Genomic DNA, 8657 nt, shown 5'->3' on the forward strand with positions numbered 1-8657 from the left:
TAGAAAGGACACAACTGGTAAGTCTCAGGGAAGGAAAGAGGGCAAGGTTGTAGAGAGTCAGTAAAGCTTCTCTCATGATCCGCACCCACTGTAACTTGACAAATGGGTCAGTCTGCTGAGTAGTGACTAACATTTGATGACATTTTACGGAGCACTTCCATATATAACATCTCAATTAAACTTCGCTATGACTTGATGAGCTAGGTCGTGTCACAGTCTTTCAGGTAAGGGACTCACACCTGAAGAGTGAAGCGACTTAACCAAGTTCGCGCAGCTGTTGCTTGATGAAACTGGAATCAGGCCTGGGTTTGCGGGTCACTCGTCCCGGACGAGCAGGCCATGATGCTTACCCAAGTCATTCTCCCCCTTTATAATAAAAACTGCTCCCGTTTTTGAACGCTTCCTTGTTCTGTGGGACTCTTAGGACTAAGCATTTTTAGTGTTATGCCTTTAATCCCTACAACACCGCCATGATTTCAATGTCATTATCTGCATTTGATCCCTTGTGGCTGCCCGCTTACACACACGATAAGCAACAAACCTGAGATGCCAAGTCAGGTGTGTCTGAGTCCAGAGCTTGAGGGACGTCCAGTGTGTTACCTACAGTGATGTTAGTAAGGTTGGGGCTGGGGGTGGGCATAAAAGTACTTAAACTGAACCATCGGGCTTAAACATTGTTTAATACTTTGTGAAAGCAAATAAAACCAGAGCTGGCTTTACGGGCATACGACCTGCGCAGTCACCCGGGGCCTTGAGCTCAGAACGGCCCCGTACTTCGTTTAATGCTCTGCTGTCACCATCTTGAAATGCTTAATAATTTTATCTTTGCATTTGCGTTTCCTAAGTGACGTTTGATGGAGCGCTGGAGCACATGCGTGAGCAGGTGGAGATGCACTCGTGTGCCTCGTCTGCCGCCTTTCCTTGCTGCCAGTTGCCATAGAATGTTCACGATGCCCCAAGAGCACAGGATTCTGGCAGACCCGGGATGTGTGGGAGTCCGGTGAGACCCACAGTGAGCACAAGGTAATGGGGGATGTCCATGACTGAGGAAGCAGGGGTGTGACTGCCCCAGGAGGCCACACTTCCGTTTCCAAGGAGAAGGTGTTTCCAATGCAGAATGAAGGCAATGGTGTTCTAAGAAACACAGCCAAGGAACCCTATCGTATCCTTTCTTAGACATGTGTTAATTCTCTGTGTTAGCCAGTGACTTATATTGAAGATGATGACAGGGGCGCCTGGGTGGCTCAGTCGGTTGAGTGTCCCACTTCGGTTCAGGTCACAATCCCATGGTTCATGAGTTCGAGCCCCACATTGTGCTCATCGCTGTCAGCACAGAGCCTGCTTTGGATCCTCTGTCCTTCTCTGTCCCCCCTCTCTCTCTGCCCCTTCCCCCACTCATGCTGTCTCTCCCAAAAATAAATAAAAACATTCAAAAAAAAAAAAAGATGACCATATAGAGGGGAAAAGAAAGAAAGGGCTACCTACAATTCCTCATCATTTCAGGCCTCCTTCCGCATCAGTGTTGGTAGAACATGGGTGTCAAGACGTGAAATAAAAACAGTTGAGTTGGTTTCATGCAGTGTTGCCACTGTTCTGGTGAGAACAAAATAGATACATGTTTATGAGCTATGAAATGCAAATGATGTAGTTTTTGATGATTCAGCATATGAGTTAAATGCACTTACATTTGCTGACATCACATATATAAAGAGGAACAATAAAATTCTTGCTAATAATTAAATTTCTTTCCTTCAAATCACATTACGTAGCAAATAAACAGTATGACGAGTCAAGACAGACACCATGGAGGAAGGAAAAGGCTATATGTTTCAGTACCTTCCATAGCACTTGCGTCCTGCCTTTTGAACAAGGGGCACTGTGTTTTCATTTTGTACCAGGCCCTGCAAATTCTGTGGTCGGCCTGAGTGTGGAATGCACACACATACACACGTGCACAAATGTGCAAATACATTTTTTGAGGAACAACTGTCCAATACATTTACCCTGTAAATATTTTGCACTCTGGAAATGTCAGTGGCATCTCCAGCTTCAGAGAATAGCGGGTCCCAGTCTTCATCAACTCAGCCCAATTCCACAGTCACACAGTATGGCACCTAGAATGACTTTTCCTTGCCACTGACTGAGTCTGAGACCGTATCCGTCATGCCACGTGTGGCAACCCCGTCACGTGTCACTGAGGCGATGTCTCAGTTGCTGCATGTTCTACCAATGACCTTGCCCAAAGGAAGTGTGGGATTCAGAGGCTGACCAGCAACCATAAAAAAAAAAAAAAAAAAGTAGAGATGTAGATGAGGTAGGGAGAGTAATGACTTCCCCCAAAATAGGTCCCAATCCCTGGAGATTATGAATGTTAGTTATATGGAAACAAGATCTTGGCAGATGTGATTGAGTTACAATGGACTTGGTTTGCCAGGGTAAGCCCACAATGCAATCACACATATCCTCATAAAAGTGAGGCAGAAGAAATTTGAGGACCTACAGAAAAAGAGTCAGAGAAGAGACTGTGAAAAGATTGTGAAGACAGAGGCACAGATTGGGGTGCAGTGCTCACAAGCCAAAGAACACTGGCAGCCACCAGAGCTGGAAGAGAGAAGGGAGGGTCCTCCCTGCAAGCCTGCAGGAGCGGGGATCCACTGACACTTTGATTTTGGACTTCCAGTCTCCAGATGTGTCAGAGATTAAATCTCTGTTGTTTTGAGTCACCAAGTTTGTGATCATTCGTTAGCCCACTTCTTCAAAACAAAGAAAACAAAACCTTGCTCTTAAAGGTAGAAAATTAAGACTTTAACAGCAGTTTCTCACACATGAAGAGTTAAATTATTTAAAGGCCTGGAGGAGACTGAGCACCCCAGCTAACAATGGTCTTGTCTCCTCCCCTCCTGTCCACAAAGTCCATGGACCACGTGTAGTGGAACGTGAGAATCAAAACACAGTCTCACGTGGTCATATTAAGCTATTCTTGATAGCTTGTCATCACAAAGAAAAGCTTCAAATCGTTCACTAAAGAGCATTGGTCTTTTGGAAGGACATAGTTTTTAGAGAGAAGACATTTTCACAAACATGTTTTATATATAATTTTGTGATTGTGGGGCTTAGATAATCATTAGGAAGAAATATGTATCATGAACCTTGTAACAAAATAGCGCTTCCTATCACATTACTCATTTACAACCTTACTTCTGCTACACTTGCTTCCTTCTGAGTGTGCAGTTTTCTCCCTGCTTGGTACAAAGATTTGTGCCTTGGGGAAGCTGATTCATCTGGCAATTGTGAGTGCTTTGCAGGCTTGTTAGGTTCATACCATTCACCCTGTGTTTTCCTTTTTTAAGAAAGAAATTTGCACAATATAGTCTGAGCAGATATTAGAGGACAATACTGAGTATAGTAGGTTTTTGTTAGAATTCAATATGTCAGCCCTCAGTTCTTCTTCGGGAAGAATTGCTCTATAAATAGATGTAGATTTGGTCTGTCAGTGGAGGAGGTGAGGCCAGGGTCTCCCTAAGTTGCCATCTTGGACCAGAAACCATTTGTAGAATTTAATGTGAATAATCAATTTTATATCATCTGAAACAGAAAACAGAAAAGGAAACAGAAAAACGTTTGGTTTTAAGATGATCTGACATGTAAAAATTATGTTATTGGTATTTACAATGATATGATTACCAGTTAGTTCCCTTCCCCACCCCTCTCCTCTCTCTGTTTTAGCTGAACCTAAAATTTATCTGTAAATACAGAAAGCCTGGGATAGCCAAAATCATCTTAGAAATGAAGAACAAAGTTGGAGCATTTGCACTACCAGGTTTCAAAATTACCGTAAAGCTACAGTAATCAAGAGAGTGTGGCATTAGCATTAAGAATAGAAATATAGATCAATGAGACAGAAGAGAAAGTCCAGAAATGATGCCTTATACTTATGAGCAATTGCTTTCTGACAAAGATTCCAAGGCAGTTTACTGGGGGAGAGAATAATCTTTTCAACATTTGGTGATGGGACAATTGGATATCCATATGCAAAAAATAAACTTTGACCTTTATCTCATACCATACACTGAGATTAAAATATGGATCATGTGTCTAAATGTAAGAACTATATAAACCTTTTAGAACATGTAATAGCAAATTTTTTCTTTGTTTTTTAAGTTTATTTATTTATTTTGAGAAGACAGAGGGCGTGCATGCAAGCAGGGGAGGGGCAGAGACAGAGAGAGATAATCCCAAGTGGGTCAGGGCAGAGCCTGACACAGGGCTCAATCTCACAAACTGTGGGATCATGACCTGAGCTGAAATCAAGAGTCAGTCGCTTACCTGACTGAGCCACCCAGGCGCCCCTGTAATGCCAAATTTTTGTGATCTTGGAAAAGGATAAGAAAACCTATGAGTATTAACTAACTAGAATTTAAATAAAAACTTGGGGGAAAAAGAATAGCTATAAATAACTATGACAACAAAAGCATGATCCATTAAAAAAGTGATGTTAATTTTAACAAAACTTAAAACTTTTGCCTATCAAAAGAGAATTAAAAGATAAGCAGCATACTGGGGAGAAATATTTGCAAATCATATTTCTAATAAAGGACTTGTATTCAGAATATATAAAGAATCCTTACAACTCAATAACAAGACCAACACCCAAATTTAAAAATGGGCAGAAGGTTTAAAGAGACATTTCTTGGGGCGCCTGGGTGGCGCAGTCGGTTAAGCGTCCGGCTTCAGCCAGGTCACCATCTCGCGGTCTGTGAGTTTGAGCCCCGCGTCAGGCTCTGGGCTGATGGCTCAGAGCCTGGAGCCTGTTTCCGATTCTATGTCTCCCTCTCTCTCTACCCCTCCCCCATTCATGCTCTGTCTCTCTCTGTCCCAAAAATAAATAAACGTTGAAAAAAAAAAAAATTTAAAGAGACATTTCTTTTGGGGTACCTGGGTGGCTCAGTCAGTTAAGTGTTTGACTTCAGCTCAGGTCATGATCTTGACGTTCATGAGTTCAAGCCCCACATTGGACTCTGTGCTGACAGCTCAGAGCCTGGAGCCTGCTTCGGATTCTGTCCCCTTCTCTCTCTGCCCCTCCCCCACTCATGCTCAGTCTCTCTCTCTCTCTCTCTCTCTCTCTCTCTCTCTCTGTCAAAAATAAACATTTAAAAAAAATTTTTAAAGAGACATTTCCCCAAAGAAGATATACAAATAGCTATCAGGTACATGGAAAAGTGTTCAATACTATTGGTCATTGGGAAAATGCTGATTAATCCCCCACCCACACATTCCTAAAGTGAAACCTATCTATCAACCTTCCTGACCAGTGATGTGTTGGCAAATATTTAACAATGGGCTCTCTGTGGAGGAAAAACAGCCCTGATGAGTAGCGTTGGCCAATTTCCTTGGTATCAGGACTCCCACCCTGGCTGACATCAGGCCGCCCACCTGAAGTGTGAAGGTGGGAGATGGGAAGAGATGTGCACGCTTGACTCTCGTGAGTCGGGGTGAGCCTCCATCCCGGTGCACCACTGCTCTGTGCTCACACGCCAGAATTGCCACCACCAGCCTCTACATTCAGAGGAAAGGCCCACTGAGGACCTTGACTTGCCCGCCCAGCTGCTAGGGAAACCCTTGCCAGCTGCCTAGAAAACTTCACGTATTCCTTCGTTCTTTAAAGGAGCAAATAAAGAAGGTTCTCCGCATCTAGAAGGAATCCGACAACTTAAAAGAGAAGGCCCTGGATGAGCAAATGGGACCTCGATAGGGAGCCGAAATGATTTAGGGATGGGAAGGGGATTCTATTTTGAAATTCCAATTTGTATCCTCCAGGAGATTCAAGAAGATATTCCATCTTTAAATAAATCAAGAAAGAGCTCTTAGAGATTAAAAACTATTTTTTGCTAAATAAAAATTCAAAGGATGAAAAATAAAGAAATCTCCCTTTATGCCAAGACTCAGAAAAATGTGAAAGAAAAGATAGGATCAGGAGGCCAACATCTGACTAACGGTTTTTGAGAAAAGGAGAACCAAACAAATGGAGGAAAGAAAATAATGTAAGGCATAATAGAAGACAGTTTCTCAGAGCTCAAGATGTCTCCAAATTAAAAATAGTCAAGAAAATGAAAGATGGGGTGCCTGGGTGGCTCAGTTGGTTGAGCAACTGACTCTTGATTTCAGCTCAGGTCATGACCCCAGGGTCGTGGGATCAAGCCCCACACTGGGCTCCACACTGATCATGGAGCCTGCTTAAGATTCTCTCTCTCTCTCTCTCTCTCTCTCTCTCTCTCTCTCTCTCTCTCTCTCCCTCTGCCCCTCTCCTCAACTGGCTCTCTCTCTCTCTCTCTCAAATAAAAACAAAAGAACATGAAAGATAAAAGACCCAAAACTTTACACATTCTCATGAGCAAAGTAAAAAAAAACTGAAAAAAAAAAAAAACTACAATGAAAGAACAAACTCACCAGCAACACTGATGCTAAAACACAAGAGACAATATTTTCATAATTCTGAGAGCAATTTAATTCCAATGGAGAAATTTATTCAGATATAAGAACAAAATAAAAGGTATTTTCAGGCACACAGAAAATTTGTTTGCCAAGCACTCCTTCTGATGATGTGCTCCAAGGGAAAGAGAGAAGGAAGGGAGAGAATTAAGGAGGGAAGAAGTCAGTCTGTCCTGGGGTCCAGCAGTGGAAGTCCTAGCTGGGGGAGCACTAAATCACTAAACCAGGATAATGGTTGTACCCCAGGCCCATGAGGCAATCAACCCTAATGGGAACAGGATGTAAGAATGACTCTTCTAGAAGAAAGTGTATTCCATGTAATGGATAACATGATTGAAGGGTTGGGTAATTTCAGAAAGTAAAGGTGTATATTTATTCTGTCAGAAAAAAATAAATGCAATTATTTTTTTTAAAAAAGCAATACAGCAGTTATGTAAAGCAAACTAAATGTTCCTCAAATGGAACCATTGGTGGAGCATTAGAAAAGACATCCATTTGACACTGACATTTCTGCTTGGCATGGCACAGGAATGTTAACACTGAGTGAATGTAATCAGAAAACCTACCAAGAAAATGTAATCAGATTCTATTACTTGTCTCTGCAGTGAACATCTATGATTCTAATAGGATAATGCTTTTTATTGGATTTTGATTTATATAATCAACCTATAGGCCACTTTCAGAAGACTATTCCAGAACAGAATGTATATGTTATCAGGCTGGACTACATAACAGTAAAATTATAGCAGTCAGATCTTGGGTGATGTAAGAGGAGAGATCAGGTTTGTTTGTTTGTTTAAAAAGGAGCACAAAGGCCTAATATCCTACCTTGGGAAATAAATGCTATCTAAGACAAATAAATAATTACAGACATTATGTAAAATTATTGGGGTAATCAATCAACCAACTAAAAGGTTTTTAAAGTTATCTGAAATTGAGAAGAGGAAGAGGGAGGTATGATAAGAGCAGTATTATAAGTGAGCTAAATTCTCATTTTTCACGCTGGGGAGTCTATAAATATAATTTAGAGTTAATTCGTCATGTTATAGACATGAAATTATATTATTTAGAATTATGGAGATTAATTTCCAAAAGAACTAAAACACCAATGACTAAAACTACTGTGAAAGAAACCAGTTACAAAGGACCCCACCTTGTATGACTCTGTTTTGATGGAATGCCCAGAATAAGCAAATTCATAGAGACAGAGAGTGGACTGGTGGTTGCCCAGGGCTGGGGGGAAGACAGGAGAATTTGGAGAATAACAGAGAATATGTACAGGGTTTCTTTTGGGGCTGATGAAAATGTTCTGATTGTGGTAATAGTTGCAAACCTTTGTGAATATGCTAAAAACCAATGAAGTGCACCCTTTAGAATTGTATGGTCTGTAAATTACATCTCAGTAAAACTTTAAAAAAGGTCTGGGATGCTAGGGAAAACAGTATGAAGGGTCTTCAAAAAGTTAAAAATAGGGGCACCTGGGTGGCTTATTAGGTTAAGCATCTGACTCTTGACTTTGGCTCAGGTCATGATCTTGAGGTTTGTGAGTTCGAGCCCTGCATTGAGATTCTGTCTCTCCCTCTCTCTCTGCCCCTCCCCCACTTGCTCTCTCTCTCTGCCTCAAAATACATAAAAATAAACTTTAAAAAAAAGTTAAAAATAGAATTCCCGTCTGATCCAGCAATCCCCACTTCTGGGTATAGTTCCGAAAGAATTGAAAAACGATCTCAAAGATATATTTGCATACCTCTGTTCATTACAGTATCATTCACGATAGCTAAGAGGTGGAAGCAACCTAAATGTCCACAGACAGATGAATGGAGAAAGAAATGTGGCACATCCCTGTAACAGAATATTATTCAGCCTTGAAAAGAATGAAGTCCCATCATAGGCTAAGACATGGATGAAACTTGAGGATATAATGCTGAGCGAAATAAGCAAGTCATAAAAAGACGAGTAAAGTATGAATCCCCTTATTTGAAGAACTTTGCCTAATCAGACCCATAGAAACAGGAAGCAGAATAGAATGGTCGTTACCAGGAGCTGGAGAGGGGGAAAAGGAGAGTCGTTCAATGAGTGTAGGGTTTCGGTTTCACAAGATGAAAAAGTTCTAAAGATCTGTTACACAACAAGGTGTACATAATTAACACTAGTGGACTGTACAGTTA

Source organism: Puma concolor, chromosome A1, assembly GCF_028749965.1.
Source record: "Puma concolor isolate L17-30 chromosome A1, mPumCon1.1.hap2, whole genome shotgun sequence".
Lineage (NCBI taxonomy): Eukaryota > Metazoa > Chordata > Mammalia > Carnivora > Felidae > Puma > Puma concolor.